Raw genomic sequence first — 18,224 nt, 5'->3', positions numbered from 1 at the left:
AACCAAGTCTCCTGGCACCAAGATGCCAGTGCCCTCTGCCGTCCAATTCTAGCAACCACAGCACCTCGCTTCAACCGGGGCTCCTGGCACCGGGTGTCAGCACCCTATGCCGGGATGCAGGGAGCTTCCATCTCCCAGCTCCATCAGTCCCAGCAGCTCATTTCGGCTGGGGTCGTCAGCACCGGGATGCCGGCACCTGTTCTTCCCCCTCAGCAGGCAACCACTAATTTCACTTTATACACAGCTACCCACACTGAGCCACACAAAAACCAAACGAGAGCTTCAGCCTTCTCTTGCCTGTCGACGGCAGTTCCACCAGCACCCATACCTCCAGAACAGATGTCATCTTCCCGTAATCAATGGCGTATATAAGAAAGGCAGGCCCGTCATGCACCAAGGAGATCGTTCGATTTGCAACGGCTTCAACAGTACCGGATGCACCGTGTCCCAGTGCCGCTTCCTCCACGTTTACTCCTTCTGTAGCGGGGGCCACGCCCACCCCGAATGCCCGTACAACCTACCTCGCCAAAGCTAGTTTCCCATAAAGGACTTGAAGAAGGTTTTTCACCCAGGACTTCCACACAATCATCTATCTCTTTCGAAATCAAAATCTTCAGTCGACCATAACCGAGCCAGATTCAGTTGACCGCACACTTGCCAAGGAAGTTAAGGAAGGTCCAGGAACAGACTAGTGCTTTCAAAGTCCTTCCCATTCACCCCGACTTCTGCCGTTTCTTCAGCATCCACTGGCGTGGTACATATTACTTTGCTGTTAGGCTCACCTCAGCCTAAACTCTTTGACACCCCACCTGAAGCCCTCAGCTGGATCCAGTCTAACAATTTCCCCCCCACCTCATCGCCACCCGCTTCCGGCCTGGTTACCCTGACTTCAGTCTTCTCCGACCTCGTGGTCCCATCGTCGCAGAGAAAACAGAGGGCCCCTCTACATCCCTCGAGTTTCTCGGAATCATTCTTGACACAAACAAGTTTCAGACTTCCTTCCCGGTCGGAAAGCTCAACCGAACCTTCTTCTGTGCCCCGCGTCGCACCAAACGTCAACTTCTGTCCCTTCTGGGCCACATCAACTTCACCTTACGCATCATTCCCCAAGGCGAGCCTTTATCTTCAACCTACCATCCATTGCTTCTTCCGTCCCATCACTCTTGACCTCCATCTCCCTGGATAGCTCGAGCCTTGCCGAAATCCGTCCGTGACTCAACCTTCTCACCAATTGGAACAGAATCACTTTCTTTTACGACGACCAACCGACTCACCCGCACAACATCCATCTGCACATTGATGCTGCTCCTTAGGCCGGTTTTGGGGGGTTTCTACAATGGAAGATGGTTTGCAGCAGAATCGCCCCCGAAGCTCACTAATGAATGCCAGAAGTTCAGAAGCTTGGCACCTCACGCAGATGCCTTCACTACGCCAGTCGGGCGTCGACATTCAACTCGTAAATCCTGCGCTTATACCCCTGATAAGCAACAACAGCCTATCACCCTCGACCCTCTCTTCCAACTGGACAGCTTGGAAAGCTTTCATTACTTTCACGACCAATACAACACAACCTTTCCATCATTCGATCTCATCACCACGACTTCTTTCGATACTTACGCCCATTCATCATGAAAAATCACACATCACCAAGCTTACCTTAGCGGTATCGGCTTCTTTCCAAGACAATAACCGGCTGTTCGTTAACAGTTCGTTAAGCCCTCGCCGTTTTCCTCTTAATGCCGACTTGCTGTTAATCTGCCTCCACACATCCGTTCCGGGTACGGCACTCCTCAAGTCGCCCAAACCCTGGAAGCCATGTTTTTGCTGGCCTTTTTGGTTTCCTCAGATGCTCCGAATTCACCTCCTCAACCATTCACTTCGACTCAAGCCGTCATGCTTGCATTTCTGACTTGTCTCGCTTTTCATACGACACTATGGTGTTCCACTTAAAGCAAACTAAAACCAATCAATTTGGTCCGTCTACACCCGTCTTCTTTAACAAGGTCTAATCACCACTGAATCCCTTCGAAACCCTCGCAAATTTCTCGCAATCCCGTAAATCTCACAACAATGACAGATCCTCTCTTCATCTCCGAATCCGGCCCAGTGGCTACTCGATTCTGGTTCCACCATCACTTTCGCCATGTGCTCTCATTGTCGGGTATTTTGCCCGACAACTACTTCGGGCACTCCTTCAGAATCAGAGCTGCCACTTCAGCCTCCCGTAATGGCTTCCCAGAACACTTCATACGTCTCATGGGCCGCTGGTCCTCCCAAACGTACTACCGCTTCATCCGTTCAGATCTCAAAGATCTCAGATCTGCTCCATCTCTTCTCAAGTAATTGGAGGTTTTTGGGGTCCGTCGCTGCCCGGGAGCGGAGGCGGATTCTCTACAAGAATCCCCACAACGCACTCGAAGAACTCAAAAGAACCAAGATCTTCGACACTTCATTTTCCTTTGTCACTAATAAATCCTTAAACGCATCTCGTTGACAGTGTGGTCCTTGCTAGTGAATTGAAGCTTAATTGGCGAAATTTCAGGAGCAGGACCACACCTCAACAGCGCCTACTTCCGCATTTCTATAAATAACCACCTGACCCTCTCCTCTGCTTCGCGCTCGTATTCTGCGCCCCCCCCCCCCCCCCCACCCCATTCATCTCTCCCTGTTTCTTCTTTCTCTCCTCTCCTTCGTAGATCCATGAAGGGGTCCGTCGCTGCCCGGGAGCGGCGGCGGATTCTCTACAAGAATCCCCACAACGCACTCGAAGAACTCAAAAGAACCAAGATCTTCGACACTTCGTTTTCCTTTGTCACTAATAAATCCTTAAACGCATCTCGTTGACGGTGTGGTCCTTGCTAGTGAATAGCAATGAAACAGTGAAGTCCATTTATGAGGCAATCTGTTCACATGTCATCCAACATTTCAATGTGGATAGCTTTACATTTCAATGTGGATAGCATTACAGCAAAGGCAGGGGAAAAGCAGGTCGTACCGCTTTTGTACCTTGTGTCCTTGTTTAGTGAGAAACAGAACTAAATAGTCCATTCCACAATAGGTGAATGGCGGCTATGGATCTACATACTCAGACTGCAAATCTGCTATCCGCCGCTCCTCTGTGAACCTTCTGATTTGCAACATGTAATACATTGATGCCACAGCTCTGTTGATTCCTGGAATCCAATATCCATTTGATCTGATCTCACTGATATTCAGACCTTTTCCTTGATGGTGAACCTTCTCATGATAATGAGCATTATTGCCTTGGTAATGGGATGATCCTTTGGTATTATCACTGGATGCTTCAGCAAGGTATGGAGAGATGCACTTTTTAGTCTTCCTCCCAACTTGACAAGCCCAACTAGAAAGGCATCCAATCGATACAGTTTGCTCAGAGAAGGAAGTTGAGCAACTTCACTGAGCAGCTTTACCTCTTCTGGATACGCGTGTCTTTAATAACTTCCCACGAATGTAGTAATACAGTGGATAATGGTCGTTGTTGTTTGTTTGTTTAACGATACACCTCCTAATACTACTGACTGTGGGTGCAAAAGAGTGTCCTTGCATCAACCTGAGCATAACTCTCCAGTGTTTTCTCGGGTAAAATCAATGATCCAGGTGTGTCGACATTTGAAATCTGTTGGGGTAAAAGACTCGATCTGATGTCATTGATTTTACTTCTGAAGTGGTCTGCAAAGTCCTCGCAAAGGGCGTCAGTTGGTGTTTTGGAGGATCTATTAAAATTTTTGTTTGTTAAAAGGTCAATTGTGGAGACGAGGAATTTTTGGTTGTTTTTATGTTCGTCAATTAGTTTTTGGAAATGGGAGATTCTTGACTGTTTGATTGCGTTATTGTATGTTTTGTGCTGTCCATGTAAAATTTCATCGTGAACTGTTAATTTAGTTTTTCTCCATCTCCTCTCAGCACTCCTGCAGTTTCTCTTTAGTTTCTTATTTTCTGCATTTCTCCACAAGGGTGTCGGTCTTGTATTAATTGTTTTCATTAAGAGTGGAGCCACCGAGTCCAGCACTGATTTTATTTTATGGTTAAAATTGTCAACAATAAAATCACATGGTGCTGGTAAAATTTCTGCAGGAGTGCTCTGTAAAATCTGGATAAAATTTGCAGCCACTTCAGAAGTTAGGTAGCGTTTCCTCACTGTTCTCACTGGGGCCTCCCGCTGGTTAAAACTGGTGATTGTAAAAAACACACAAAAGTGGTCAGACACAGCCAAGTCCACAACAGAGGGCGCACCAACGGACAGGCCTTAGGTTATGACCAGGTCCAAGGTGCGCCCCCTGCTGTGGGTCAGCTGTGTGACATGTTGATTAAAATTAAGGCAATGGAGAAGGTTTAAAAATTCTCTCGACATAGGATCTGAGGAATTATCTATGTGTAAATTAAATTACCGATTATTAGTATTCTGTTATAATTGCTACAGTTATTGACAATAGCTCTGAGAATTCACTGTTAAAAGAGGTGGAATGGGGGGTGGTCTGTAGACTGTCATACAGAGGATGGGGGGCTGCTAAAACAAAGGCATGATACTCAAATGATAAATATTTGTTAAAAAAGACTTCTTTTTTTTTAAGTGCACAATTTAGAGGGGGCGGCCCATTGGTCCGTCTTCAATATAGACAGTGAACTGAGCCAATCAGGATATAGTACGAAGGCGGCCCCACCCCTCCCTGCGCTGTCTCCTGTAACTTCGCTAGTTTCAAAGTGTTGAGCGCGAGGACTGACAACATGGAGTAACCAAAGAGAAAGAAATTGGGTGCGGAGAAGTTGCGTGCCAAGAGAAGAATCTCACTGTAGATGCTGCAAAATGTACTAAAATCACAGACATGTTCGCTGGAGGGGCTGCTGTAGCCTCCACGTCCTCTGAGACAGCAATGATCCAGTAACAGCAGGTTGAAGGTGAAGACAGCAGCAGCGGGCAGGAGAGGAGCAGCCAGAGATGATGCTGACTGACAGGGACAGTGTATTACAGCCGGTAAGGAGGTAGTAACGTTAATACAGGGACTGTGAGGTGATGGAGGGAACGTTAGCTCTATTACATGAAGAGCTCTCAACGGGTCGGGCTGGCCCGACAAACCCGACCGGACCCGCGGGCTCTGGCCGAGTTAACGGAGGGGGAGTCAGACAATTCATGCGGGTGTGTAGCGCTGTTTCGGGTTTGGACTGTAATTTTCAGGCCCGTTGAGAACTCTAATTACATGATAATGATGAGCAATGGCGATTGATTAGTATCGATATTAATTGGTGTTGCATACTTCTCAGAATCTGGCAGCCACGGCACCTTATTCTGATAAAACAGCAAACGGTCAATTCTGAGAAGTGTCGGATGAGCATTAAGTGTCTATTTTAGGCTCCATCATAGCATTTTAGATATTTAGGTTAAAGGTGTGTTGAAAGACTGCATAGTAATCTGAATGTGTAGCAACCCTCTATGCTGTGGTTAAACATGTTTTAAAAAACAGATTTTAAACTGCTAAATGATTAGTAAAAGCTTTGCAATTTAAGCATTACTAAAGTAAGTGTAAAAAAAGTATAAAAGTATTATTAGCAAAAGGTTTGCCTACATAGAACAAGAGTAGATCTGTCAAATGCTTTTAAGACAAGTTGCTTTGCATGAGTTCATAAAGCAGCCCTTTTTTTTAGCCTGATATAACAATTTTATAGCTTTTCAAAGGGAGCGCCTTTTAACCTGAAGAATTAGAATTGAGCTGCTATATCAGGGAATTTCAGAAAATACATATTAGAAATTATTTCAATAAAAATGATAAAATAATCAATTGAACTACACAAAGCAGACAAAAGTGGTAGAGTTAACAATAGATGCTAAACTTCTGATATCTAGGATGCCGATGATACATTATGCTTGAAATAGAATATACCTTTACTCAACTATGTGTTGAGTAAATGTACTTATTTGCTTTCCACAATGGTTATTTGATAGACTTCTAAAGTAATAATAAAATGTAGATTTCTAATAAGCCTAAAGCAAAAAGTTATGGGTTTTTTTTCAGGTTGTGCTCCGCTAATTATGAGGGGCCGGTCTAAGCCAAAAATGCCAGGGCCGATTTTTTGTCCCAGTCCAGCCCTGGTCCCGGACTCTGGACGGCCTGGAGCAGCTTCGTCTCTGTGCAGGGAGGCGGCGGCGGTGTCAGAGCCGCTGGAGAGCGATGCCATCTTGGTTCACCTGAGGACAGCTCCCGGCCCAGCAGTGTTCTTGCTTGTGTGCACTGGAGGCGGTCGGAGACGATCGGATGCTCTTCTTCCTCTAGGCTGTGGATGTCTTCACGGCTTCTTGAGCAGTCAACTGCGCCAACTTTATAATAATCACAAGTTCTTGTCAGAGTCTCTTTCTTGAGCTGGTTATTGCGGAGCTCCGAACATATACCGATTAGGTTCTTGTATAAAAATAATGGGGAAAGAAACGCCGGCCGAACGATCTGTCTTAGTTACTAAATACAAGAACAAAAATAGCTTCTTCTAGCTTACTGAGTTGCAATACTTGACGGTATAAAGAAATATAAAAAGAGGGTAAATCTCGTTCTTGCTTCAGTTTCCAAATGGAGTTATCTTCAAAATAACGACCCGTTGTTTGGGTTAGACTCTTGAAGCAGCTATAATGTCTGGAGAAAAAGTCCGGAGTCGCAAACAAAGCAAAGTACCGAGATTAGGTTTGGAAAAATATAAGTTTACACGCGTGGCAGAAAAGATTAAGCAGGTACGGGTTACGAAAAAGGGGAGAAGAGAAGAGAGCGAGCAATGTGAAGTCTGCTCTTTTAACACTTACGTTGAAGGCAGAATTGAGGGCGGACTGGCACGTCACTTCCTCTGGTGACGTCACAGCTCATATTACAGCTCACATTGCGAACTTATTACTTGATGAAATATAACAGGGATTTTTTAAGATCATGATCGACTTATTCACCTAAATCCACCATGGTCTTTACATCAACCTTTGTTACATAAACATGAAAAGGACATGACAGGAATTGCCTAATAAAGTAAAAGGGAAGTCATTGGTTATAACAAGTCACACACACAAGTACATACGTTTTTTAACAGCACTGATGGCTTAAAAACATTTCGAAAAGGGTTAGCTTAATTTTTGGTACAAGAATATATGTTGGAGGTAGGTGATCATATTTATAAGCACAAATATAAAGTCCGTCTGTTCCAGAAACTCTCCTCTTAACTATACACGGACTTACCACTAGGTGGAGCTGTGGCTCCATCACACTTTCAAAGATTAAATCTGAAATCACTAACTATAGTTTCCTTGAACTCAGAAAACAGGGGAAAAGTATGTTTAGGTTCTCATCAAGCTGATTAAGAATATTTTGTCCTGCAAAGAATGAGATTACATTTTAGTACATTTTAGCATTAAGACAGAAATCAAGGCTCTTCCTTTCTCCTGCTAGGAATGTAGAGACACTTTGGCTGGGTTGAGTGTCGTAATTCCCACGTGTGGCACTTTGATGGCTCATGCCAGATGTGGAGGCTATCTGTTGATGACAGGCCTGGTGTAACAGATTGGGACCTTGTTTTTCCAAGTGACCACTGTGCACTGAATTATAAAGAGTCCGTCCAGATGAACAAAGACCAGATGTTAGAGGAGACCTTTCTGAGTCTCGGATGTCCAGAGTTTTGTTAACACAGAGCCTATATAAGTCAGTGAAGTGGAGAACTTGAGGTGACAAATGGTCGTCCTCCACTTTTCCGTGATAACCCTTTGGGTCTGGTGGACCCCCCCCTGTGAACTCAGGAGACCATTTCTTCTCGCTGGCAATGTTTATTGCCCAGCCCATGTTGTCTTTCAGCATCAGAGTGTGAATGGAGAGAGGGGGAGGGAGAGAGTCAGGCCATTAGGGTGTCAGAGAAAGTGGATCAGAGGGAGATCTGTGTGGACATGAAGATCGCATCTCTGTGATATAAAGATGAGACAAAGGACATGTTCCTACATCTTGTAGAAAATAAAAAGTAAAAATTTGGTGGGGCAGCCTCAGTGAGAACAACAGGTGCATCAGTGCCAAACTATGTCTCCGTAAGGAGAATGCTGTCTAGGTTGTTGTCTAAAATTACATCGTTTATGATAAAGGATTTGTTTAAAAGAGAGCGCACATTCTGCACAACCATTTTAATGTCTTTGCTAAATGTGCACTCATCATGTCTTTCTAAAGGAATGTTAAAAACACAGTTTGGTCTAAAACATTCCTGGGTGTAATTTGTCTGTGTGAAATTCTGGTTTTGAACATTGAAATATGTGCACATATTTCAATGTTTTCACATTAAACGGCCTAGTATTGTGGCCTGTGAGGAGAAAAACAGCTCGAGCATCCGCTCGCAATACTTTCCCCTGCTTGTGCACGCACAGACTGCTTGCGAGTGCAAGACTTCTCTCCTCGCTCTGGAAAACGTTCACTCTGCTCGCGTGTGAGTGATTTTTTTAAATGGGCGGGCCTTTGGGGCATGCCAATCACCATTGTATCCCTGAATAGTTGGTTGAGCGTATTCGCCAATCGGATAGCAGGGTACGGCAACGCCACTAGGACAAACGGGACAAACCACACAGCCCTGAATGCCTCAATGACAAGTATTGCGATTTGGAGTCTTGACTTGAATGTTTGCAAAATGTCACACAGAGCAATGAACTTCAGTATGTTTGTCTGAGTGCTGGCTTTTCTTTCCTCCATCGTTGACATTAATCTGATAAAATGCTGATCATTTTTCGTAACTTGGACCCTGTTGCACACAGACATTTTTTATTTTGTAAAACTGTATTGTTCATATTCTTGATCTAGGCTACTTCTTTCTGCCTGAAAGTTATAAACGTAATATTAAAAAAATAATTTTTCAACTTTAGCCACCAGTAAGAGTTGGGCTCTTAAAACATTTGATCCTTCTTGTCTGGTACGTGTCAGCTTCCTCTTAACTATGCATCATAGTTTGTAGTTCAGACTCTCTATTTAAAAACCCTGATGACATCACTATGACGCACAATGACATCATCAAGACTATGGTCAACTTAAGACATACAGCAGAAACACAAACAGAAGTCGTTATACATATACTGTCCCTTAAACTACATCTATTATTTTAATAAAATTATTTTTATTCACAAGCATGGTGTATTTGAAAATACAGCTAGATAATGTGGATCTTTATCCTGGTTAAACTGAACCATTGTATTTATCCTCCTTCTGTTGTTGTAAGTCAATTATATTAGCTGTATATTCATCATTTTAGAGGCTTTGACATTAATGTAGTTACATTAAGTTTTTCCCTTTCTGTCCTTGGAGTTTTTGAAATCAGCTGCTCTGTCTGAAAAACTGTGAGCAGAGCAGATATGGAGGCCTGCAGAGAGTCGAAGGCAGAGAGTTGCTTGTGACATAATGGTTAACAGTGGTTAAACACTGTATAGTCTACTTTTCTTCATTAAGCAGCGATAAGACAAATAGTGTTAAAAAAGACAGAGACACTTGAAGTTAGAAAAACAGTCAGCCGTACTTCTCAGTCTCTGTACTTGTTCATACAGTCGCTGCCAGCTTTCTTTCTGTAGCTGTTTGACAATAGATATTATCAGTCATGTACTGTCCATTCACACAGACAGCTGACATGCAGGATATTCAAAGACTCTCACATGGGAAAAGCTCAAAAGATATTGTGAAGCCGGCACAACTTTTGGTTAGAAATGCTAAATCAAATGACATCAACCAGTGATAATAATAACAACCGCATACTATTTTTGTCTGGTGAAGATTTTGTGCACATTTTTGTGTAGTCATTAAAAGGCAAGGCAATTTCATTTGTACAGCCCATTTTTACAAGCAGTTTGTCTCAAATGTATTAAAGTATCTGTATTGTCTGTCAATCAAAATAAATGATACGGCAAGCTATGCTTTTCTAGATACGAAATTAACGTTACCTCCTTGCAGTCGGCTATGGTTACTGGCGGAACAGGCGGAACACGAACAACTGTCAGGTGCATACCGCCACCTGCTGTACGACAGTCTCATCATTTAACATTATTTCTTATTCTGCACATCAATCTTGTGTCTCTTAAAAAGAGTGACCATGGCCATTTTTGCCTAACTCGTCTTTTGTTCTGTAGACCTGTAGTAGGCTAATCGTTGCCCTATTTACTGCATGAACTGTATGGGGCTAAACAACAGTTTATGTAAAATCTCAGTACCTGGTCCTGTTTTAATGCATGAACGAGTAGTTTATTTGCTGTCACTTTTCCCATCCGCTTTAATGCCAAGACAATTGCAATTTGGTCAGCAGCGTACACTCAAATACTGATCCCAGTCTGCGACGCTGTCTCCTACTGGACCAGGTCTGGATACAAGTTTGAGTAAATAAAAGCCGGCCTCAATTAGAAGCCGGGTCTGTTTCGAGGTTATTAATGTTTTCGATCCGAATCACTGCTTGGCTGCATGTTCTTAATGAAATGCTGATTTATGTTTGAACACATGTCACTGTTCGCTGACAGCACTCGCTGCCTGTTAACACCTTTTTTTTTTTTTTTTTTTCTTAACCCAGCACGTCTGGACAGAGTTGTTCAAGCCTGACCATTGAGAGCTCGGACTGACCCAAGTAAAGAACTGGAGCCTGTATGGCTACAGTCTGTGGCCGTGGGAACACATTTATTTATAAGTTAAATTGCTAGTAAACGTAAATGAATGTGTGCTCCAGATCTGGCTCTTTCTCTCTATTACTCTTTTAAACAGTAATAATGAGTTGATTATATTATATTTTTCCATCTTTACTGAGCATAAGATTTGTTCAGAATTAAATAAAAGCCTCTCCCATATAGAGAAATAGTCTACTATATTGACACACATATGCATCTGGACATAGGCTTATGTGCTGCTCTCATATCGAGAGTTGCTGACGCCTATTATTAACTAGAGGCCTTCTATCTTTATATTATTATTATTACGTTTAATATATTATTATTATTATTATTATTATTATTATTATTATTATTGTTATTTAATATTACATTTATAGTTTTCAGGGAGAAAGAAGTAGCCTAGATCGAGAATATGAACAACACAGTTTTACCAAAATAAAAAATGTCTGTGTGCAACAGGGTCCAAGTTAAAAAAAATGATCAGCATTTTATCAGATTAATGTCAACGATAGAGGAAAGAAAAGCCAGCACTCAGACAAACATACTGAAGTTCATTTCTCTGTGTGACATTTTGCAAACATTCAAGTCAAGACTCCAAATCGCAATACTTGTCATTGAGGCATTCAGGGCTGTGTGGTTTGTCCCGTTTGTCCTTGTGGCGTTGCCGTACCCTGCTATCCGATTGGCGAATACACTCAACCAATTATTCGGGGATACAATGGTGATTGGCATGCCCCCAAGGCCCGCCCCCTTACTGACAAAAACGCCCATTAAAAAAAATCACTCGCGTGAGAGCAGAGTGAAATTTTTCCCGAGCAAGTAGAGAAGTGTTGCGCTAGCGAGCAGTCTGCGCGCGTGCGAGCAGGGGAAAGTATTGCGAGCGGACTCTGCATACGCTCAAGCTGTTTTTCTCCTCGCAGGCCACAATATTGCTTCAGGGGGCAGAGATGCAGGACGAAAAATAGCTCACCAGTGCTTGGAAAAGCGCTCGGGAAAAAAAATGTACTCGCGAGTGTTTGATTTGTGCGCACAGATGTTTGATTCGCGCGCAGATGTTTTATTGCGCGCGCGAGTCTCAATGCGCGATTTATGGCAGTATTCTATGCCCATACAAGCTGAGTCACACACACATTGGAGCTTGTAGCTGCTAGCGGCTACGGTGGCAGCAACAGCTAACCAGAAGGGGACACACATACACACCACCTCGTCCCGACACGCCAACCTGCAGAACGCACACGGCACATACACGTCTGGACACTACGGTGTGGCGGAGCTGCGAGCTGGCCGCACTCGCTTCGGCAGAGGAAAGAGAAAGACTAAACGACCAGGGGGGGGGGGGGGTATATAAACCGCCCCGCATCAGCGGATGAGGACGCAGCTACACTACAGGTGCCGGTAAGGGGCGTGTCACACACCTGCCGCGATCGCCATACCTGCTGCAAAATGAACAGACTGAGGGACACCAGAGAACTGAAATGCATAGACAATATAAACCATCCAGTTACACATGTAATCCTATAACTTTGCTCCATGCTCTCCACTCATCAGAGCCCAACTCAGACAGACGTTATATGAAAGAAAAGAAGTCTAAATCCAGTGTTCTTCACACAGAGATAGTTACGGAGACTGAAACTCAAGGATAATTGAAAACAGGTTTAAAGCTACCATGTATGTTCTCAAGACAGTAATCATCATCTTCGTCACTGTCCTTAGTTCAAAAGGAAAGCTCTTGTGGAAGACGGAAATATGTGAAGGAAAAGAACCTTTGCTATAGCTGCCTGAAGTCAGGCCATAATGCCAAGGACTGCCGCAATAGACATTCATGTGATCGCTATAAAGGAAAACATCCTACGCTTCTCCATGATGACAACTACACTAAGGACAAAACCATGTCAGTCTCAAATCAAATCACCACAGAGGAAACAGCAACCACATTGTCTGGCAGTATGGAGACTAAAGTACCACCTACCACTATTTCAGTGATCAGGGTGGGTTTCCTACGTCAGCAATTCAGGTATGGAGAGGCTAGATCTAGGCTAGTGATAGCGCCACGCTGCTATATGCCCCCTGGTTTCAGACAGATCTTGAGAAAAGAGCTATACCATTTCTCTGACGCAAGCACATATGGTTATGGCCAGTATTCATATTTGAGATATGTGAAAGAAGAGGACGCGACTCCACAGTGCTGCATTGGCTCATGTAGCGTAAGGCTACACTATTCTGGCCTTTCAGAATAGTTGGAATTTACCACACTCCCAAAAACAGTCTGGTTCTACTACTTATTCTACAACTGACAGCAGACCAACAGCCTGGTGTGTAGAGCTTTTGGTGTGTTTTGTGTGTAGCTAGTAGCTACTAGTGTGGTTTGACATAGACAAGCCGACACACACACTAAACTACTATGCCTACCACGCCATGTGAGGGCTACACAGTTCTTCAGAAAGCAAATAATAAGATTGCTGACCTGAAAGAAGACATCCGTCGGCTCTCCGATGAACTGAAAAGGAAAGATTCACTCCTGTCCAGTTTCATGGAAGTAGCATCTGAGCAGTCCAAACAAATCATTATGGCCTCCCATACTATATTGCTCCAAGGGGCAGAGATGCAGGATGAAAAATAGCTCGCCAGTGCTTGGAAAAGTGCTCGGGGAAAAAAATGCGCTCGTGAATGTTTGATTTGCGCGCGCGGATGTTTTATTGCGCTTGTCTGGTGTGAGGTTGCTGTTTGCCCTGCCTTGCTAGTGCCTTGCCTTGCTTTGTTTTTGTTTTCTGTTCCCACAAGCTGCAAGCTGTGTCACTCTCTATAGCTTTCTCCTCCCCTCCTCTTTTCTCTCCTCCTTCTCTTTCTCCTCCTCCCCTCTTTCTTTCAGGCTCCCTTCTGCTGGACCACGGGCCCCTGGGACCATCTACCATTTCCGGGCTCCTGCTGCCTTGAAATACTGACTGATCTGGATCGTCACACCCCGGGCTCTGCTGGATCATTGCTCTCCTCTGCTTCACTATCTCCTCATATCTTTATTTCTGTAAATCTTGATGCCTCTCTCTGTCTATTACTAATTATGTTGTGTGGCCTGCCCTCTTCCAGGTCAACATGGTGGACAGGAGGTCGTCTGGCTCGGGCTCCACTTGGTGATGCCTCGTCCTGCTCGGTCGTCTCCTGGTTCCACTAACATTGCATAACTTGTATCAGATCTTCTGTTGATGTAACTTGTAAACTGTGAATTGTTGCTCTTTTCTGTACACGCAACATCTATTGCATGTCTGTCCGTCCTGGAAGAGGGATCCCTCCTCTGTGGCTCTTCCTGAGGTTTCTTCCATTGTTTTTTTACCCTGTTAAAAGGTTTTTTTTTCCATCAACATGTGAAGTTTTTTCTCACTCGAATCGAGGGTCTAAGGACAGAGGATGTTGTTCACTGTACAGATTGTAAAGCCCACTGAGGCAATGTGATTGTGATTTTGGGCTATATAAATAAAATTGATTTGATTTGATTTAGTTAGCCTGCAGGAAACAGTTGCTCTGTTGTCGTATAGACGTATCCGGCGCGAAATCTATGGGCGCCGCCATCTTGCCTGCTGCCATTACTGCGTGGCTGCGGACTGTGACTTGCCGGTGCCCTCTAATGGATTTTCAATGGAAGCATCCTGCTCGTGAAAACGCCGGATTCAGGTGTATATTTTGATAAATAACCACCGGTTGCAAATAAATGTTGGGTCTAATTATTTTTTATTTTTTTAATTAAAGAAGGAGACATGACCACTGACTCTGCACGTTATTTCTTCTTCACCTTTTTCACGTGTTGTGCTGCTTTCTGTCAGTCAGTATCACACTGATGATTGCCATGGCTCCAGTGCAGCAAAAAAAATTTAAAAGTACAACTTCAAATTCAAACTTTCTGTCATAAAATATGCAAAGGAACACTTGGGAGAAGCAGCCGTTAGACGTTTCTGTCGATCAGAAGAGAGTGAGAGAAACGGGGCTTCAGCGTCTGTCCGAGGAGGACAGCAGCAGGGCCAGGCTGCCTGCTGGAGGGAAGAGGAAGGCTAGCGAGGAGCCTGAGATAAACATGCGGGGATGAGTTATCAGCAAACGGGCACACCACAAGAGAGTGTCCCACAGGGTTAGGGTTACTAACCCTGGTGCCACTGTTGTGGGGATATCATCTGCCAGTTTGTACTGCACGGTATCCCTACAAATTGTTTTAAAAGTGAAGACTGAGCGAAGACGCAGTTCCAACATCCTCTTTATGGAAATGGGCTGCATCCTGTGCAGGTCCTTCAGCTTCACGTAGTTGATGAAGGAGCCATTCATGTTCATCGCGATGCACGACAGGTACACCAGCAGTCAACCATTGGGAGCCATGGCATACCCCACTCCCTGTATCGCTCAACATGACCCTCCTCGGTCAGGCCACAGTCAAGGACTTCTTGGGCAATGGTTTCACAGAGTTTGGCCATCTTGGTCGTCTCTGAAACTGGTTCCCCAACCTGCCGAACTTCAATGAAGGTGGTGAAGTTCCAATTGACGTGTTTTGTGCTTTTGAATGTCTGGTACCTGACAGAGGGGAAGAACTTCAACATGAGGCAGTTGAAGCCTGCCAGCAGGCACTTAGCTGGATCCCTCCTTTCCCCCTCTATCAGTTCCACAGCTCGAGGGAAAACACAGGGATACCGAAAGTAAGCCTTGTGCTCTACCACCTTCTTTGACAGCTCCTCAAATTCCAGGGAGTCTGTTGGTGTCACTTTGTCAGTCCCTTTCCCCTGCAGCTTCTCCAGGGGAAGGTCATAGTTACGGTTATAAATGTCCCTTAAAAGCACCATGACCATCTCCCTCCCTAAGACAGCGTCGTTGGACTTCAGGCTGTCGGATAAGAGGAACAGCCGTTTGACCCTTTCCTGCTGTGTTCTCACAGCTGTCCAGTTGGCGAGTGGTGGAGGCACCATACCAGCACTCGCTGAGGACCAGTTGGAAAGGCCAAGGAAACCTCATTGCATGGTGAGGCTCTCTATGTTCACAGAGCTGGTTCCCAGGCTCATACTGTATCCACTATCTTCACAGCTCCTTGGCTGACCATGGAAGAATTCCTCTAGAGCCAGCTCCAGTTGGTATGCCTTCCATGAGTTGTCATATCCTCCTTGCTGCTGTGCCGCCTTGTAAGTATCTTCAAGGGATCGGGTAATGTTGGAAATAACTGCCGAGGTGACCGAACGAAAACCCTCACCGTTGACTTCTTGGAATGGCAGCAGCATAGCCTCGTTGCAGAGGAGTGCCCTCAAGAAGTGCTGCGCATTGACTTTGTCAGGCACCTTGCCACTTTCAAAGAGTACAGTAACACCCTCCATCCGCACAGGCAATTGGTATCCCATCTTACTAATGAGATCATTGAAGTGCATCCCATAGTGCTTTGCCCTGTCTACCATTGCCTTTGTTGTCTTTTTGTGCAACAGCCCGCAAGTGGCAATAACACCACTTACGGGATGTGGTAGGCGAACTGAGCCCGTGTCAAAAATTGCACGGGGGGTGCACGGTCCTTCCCCCAGGATACCTCTCTTACGAGGTCCCATCCGGGAACACGCTGACGGTGTGGTCTGCGCCCGTAGCGCACTTCCTTCCAACCGCCTTCCATCAATATGTTTTTGCAGTGTATTTATGTAATTATAGGTAGGTATATTTATACTTTGTTTTTGCTAGTGTAAATATGTATAATAAAATAGTTGCTTATGCAACAATATATGTGTTTATAAATGAATGAATGAAAGAACAAAATTGTGTGCTAAACTACACTTTAATCAATCAGCTGACAAAGGTGCTCCTGTAATGGGAGTCACAACAAAAGTATCTCACAAACAACAATCCGACTGGTCTTCAGAGGGTTAGGTTATGGGAAAAAGAACTAGAGGGACAAGTATCCCCCCAGTAGTGCACGCTCCATCACATGGGGCGGCCAGTCCCCCATCCCCATCTCCTCTATTTAGGTTTTTTACTTTTTTTAGTTTTTGTATTTTTGTATTTTTTGTTATTTTTAGTTTTATTTGTTTGGCTTTTAGTTGGTTTTATCACAATTCCCTCCCTATTTGAGTTTGGTTAACCTTTTTTGTTCTTCTGTATGTCCTTCAGGTGGCCCTCGCGACGTTTCGTCCTAATTGGACTTCTTCAGGCAAGCCACGACATACAGGCAAGTTCCCAGATCCCAATTGCTCTGTGGAGATGTTGCTCCTTCAGAGGTCCACGCCAAACTGATGTACTCTGTGTTTTTCTCCCTTTTATACTCTCCCATGAATGAACTGTTTGTCTTTTAACTGACTTGTTTTTAACTTAGCTTGTTTTTTAGACTTGTATTTTAAAACAATTTGTCTTTTAATTGTATGCTTTTAACTGATGTGTTTTTAACATAATTGTTTTTAATTTGTTTTTTTAACATATTTGTTTTTAGCTTGTTATATTTAACTTGTTTTTAGCCCTTTTATCCATGAATTGTACTATGAATTTGTATTTATCGTATTTGTTTTAATAAATGAGTTAATTTACCCTATCCATTTGCATTGTGTATTTATTGTGTATTTATAACTGAATGAATTTATTTATCCTATGAATTTATATAATTGTTTTATTTAACCTTTCCCCTCTTCTTCTCCTTCTTCTTTTCCTTTTCTCTTCTCCTGTCCTCCATCCTTCTCCCTTAGCCGGTATCCGAATTAGAGTACCTCGTATATATTTACTTGCCGTTTCTATTTGGGTTTATTTTTCAGGCCATATACGGTAATTTAATTTAGAACCTCTTGGGTTAATTAACGGGCTAAGGTTAGGGCTTGGGTTTCAAGATCAGGGTGGGGAATCAAATTAAGATCAAAGGGTTAGGGTTAGGGTTAGGGGGTTAGGGGGTTAGGGTTAGGGGGTTAGGGGTTAGGGTTAGGGTTAGGGTTAGGGGGTTAGGGTTAGGGTTAGGGTTAGGGTTAGGGGGAAATAGGGATGAGTGCCACCCCGGAGGTGCCCGGTCATTAAGGTTCCCGGGGTCCTAGAGTGAAAAGAGTCATATATTCGGAAACCGCAGGCCCCCCCGAGGCCGCTGGTGGCTTCGGATTTGGAATCGGAGTTCGGGAAGTTGGCGAAAAAACAATCGCCTGCCGGTCATTAATGTTCCCGGCCGGTCCAGTGAACGAGACTTTGCCTACCCCCCCAAATGTGGCCCCTGGCTGTCCGAAACAGTTGGAATTAAGTCTCTATCTCATTCCGTTCCGGAGATATTGCGATTTTAAAATCCGGCCACAGGCGGTCTTTCGGACGTTCCCGTGCGGAGAAAAGGCGATTTCAAAGGTCTTTGGCCGGCCGACTTTGGGTGCCCGGTCATTAATGTTCCCGGCCGGTCCAGTGAACGAGACTTTGCCTACCCCCCCAAATGTGGCCAGGGGCTTTCCAACGCACTTGGAATGGAGTCTCTATCTCCTTCCGTTCCGGAGATATCGTGATTTTAAAATTCGCCCATAAGCGGCCATTGTAAAAATTGGGCGGGAGAGCTTTAAGGATGTCAGCTACGGGACTTTGGCTACCCCCCCAAATGTTGCCACGGGCTTTCCAACGC

Source organism: Sparus aurata, chromosome 2 (assembly GCF_900880675.1).
Source record: "Sparus aurata chromosome 2, fSpaAur1.1, whole genome shotgun sequence".
NCBI classification, from domain to species: Eukaryota; Metazoa; Chordata; class Actinopteri; order Spariformes; family Sparidae; genus Sparus; species Sparus aurata.
This window is presented reverse-complemented; position numbering follows the sequence as displayed.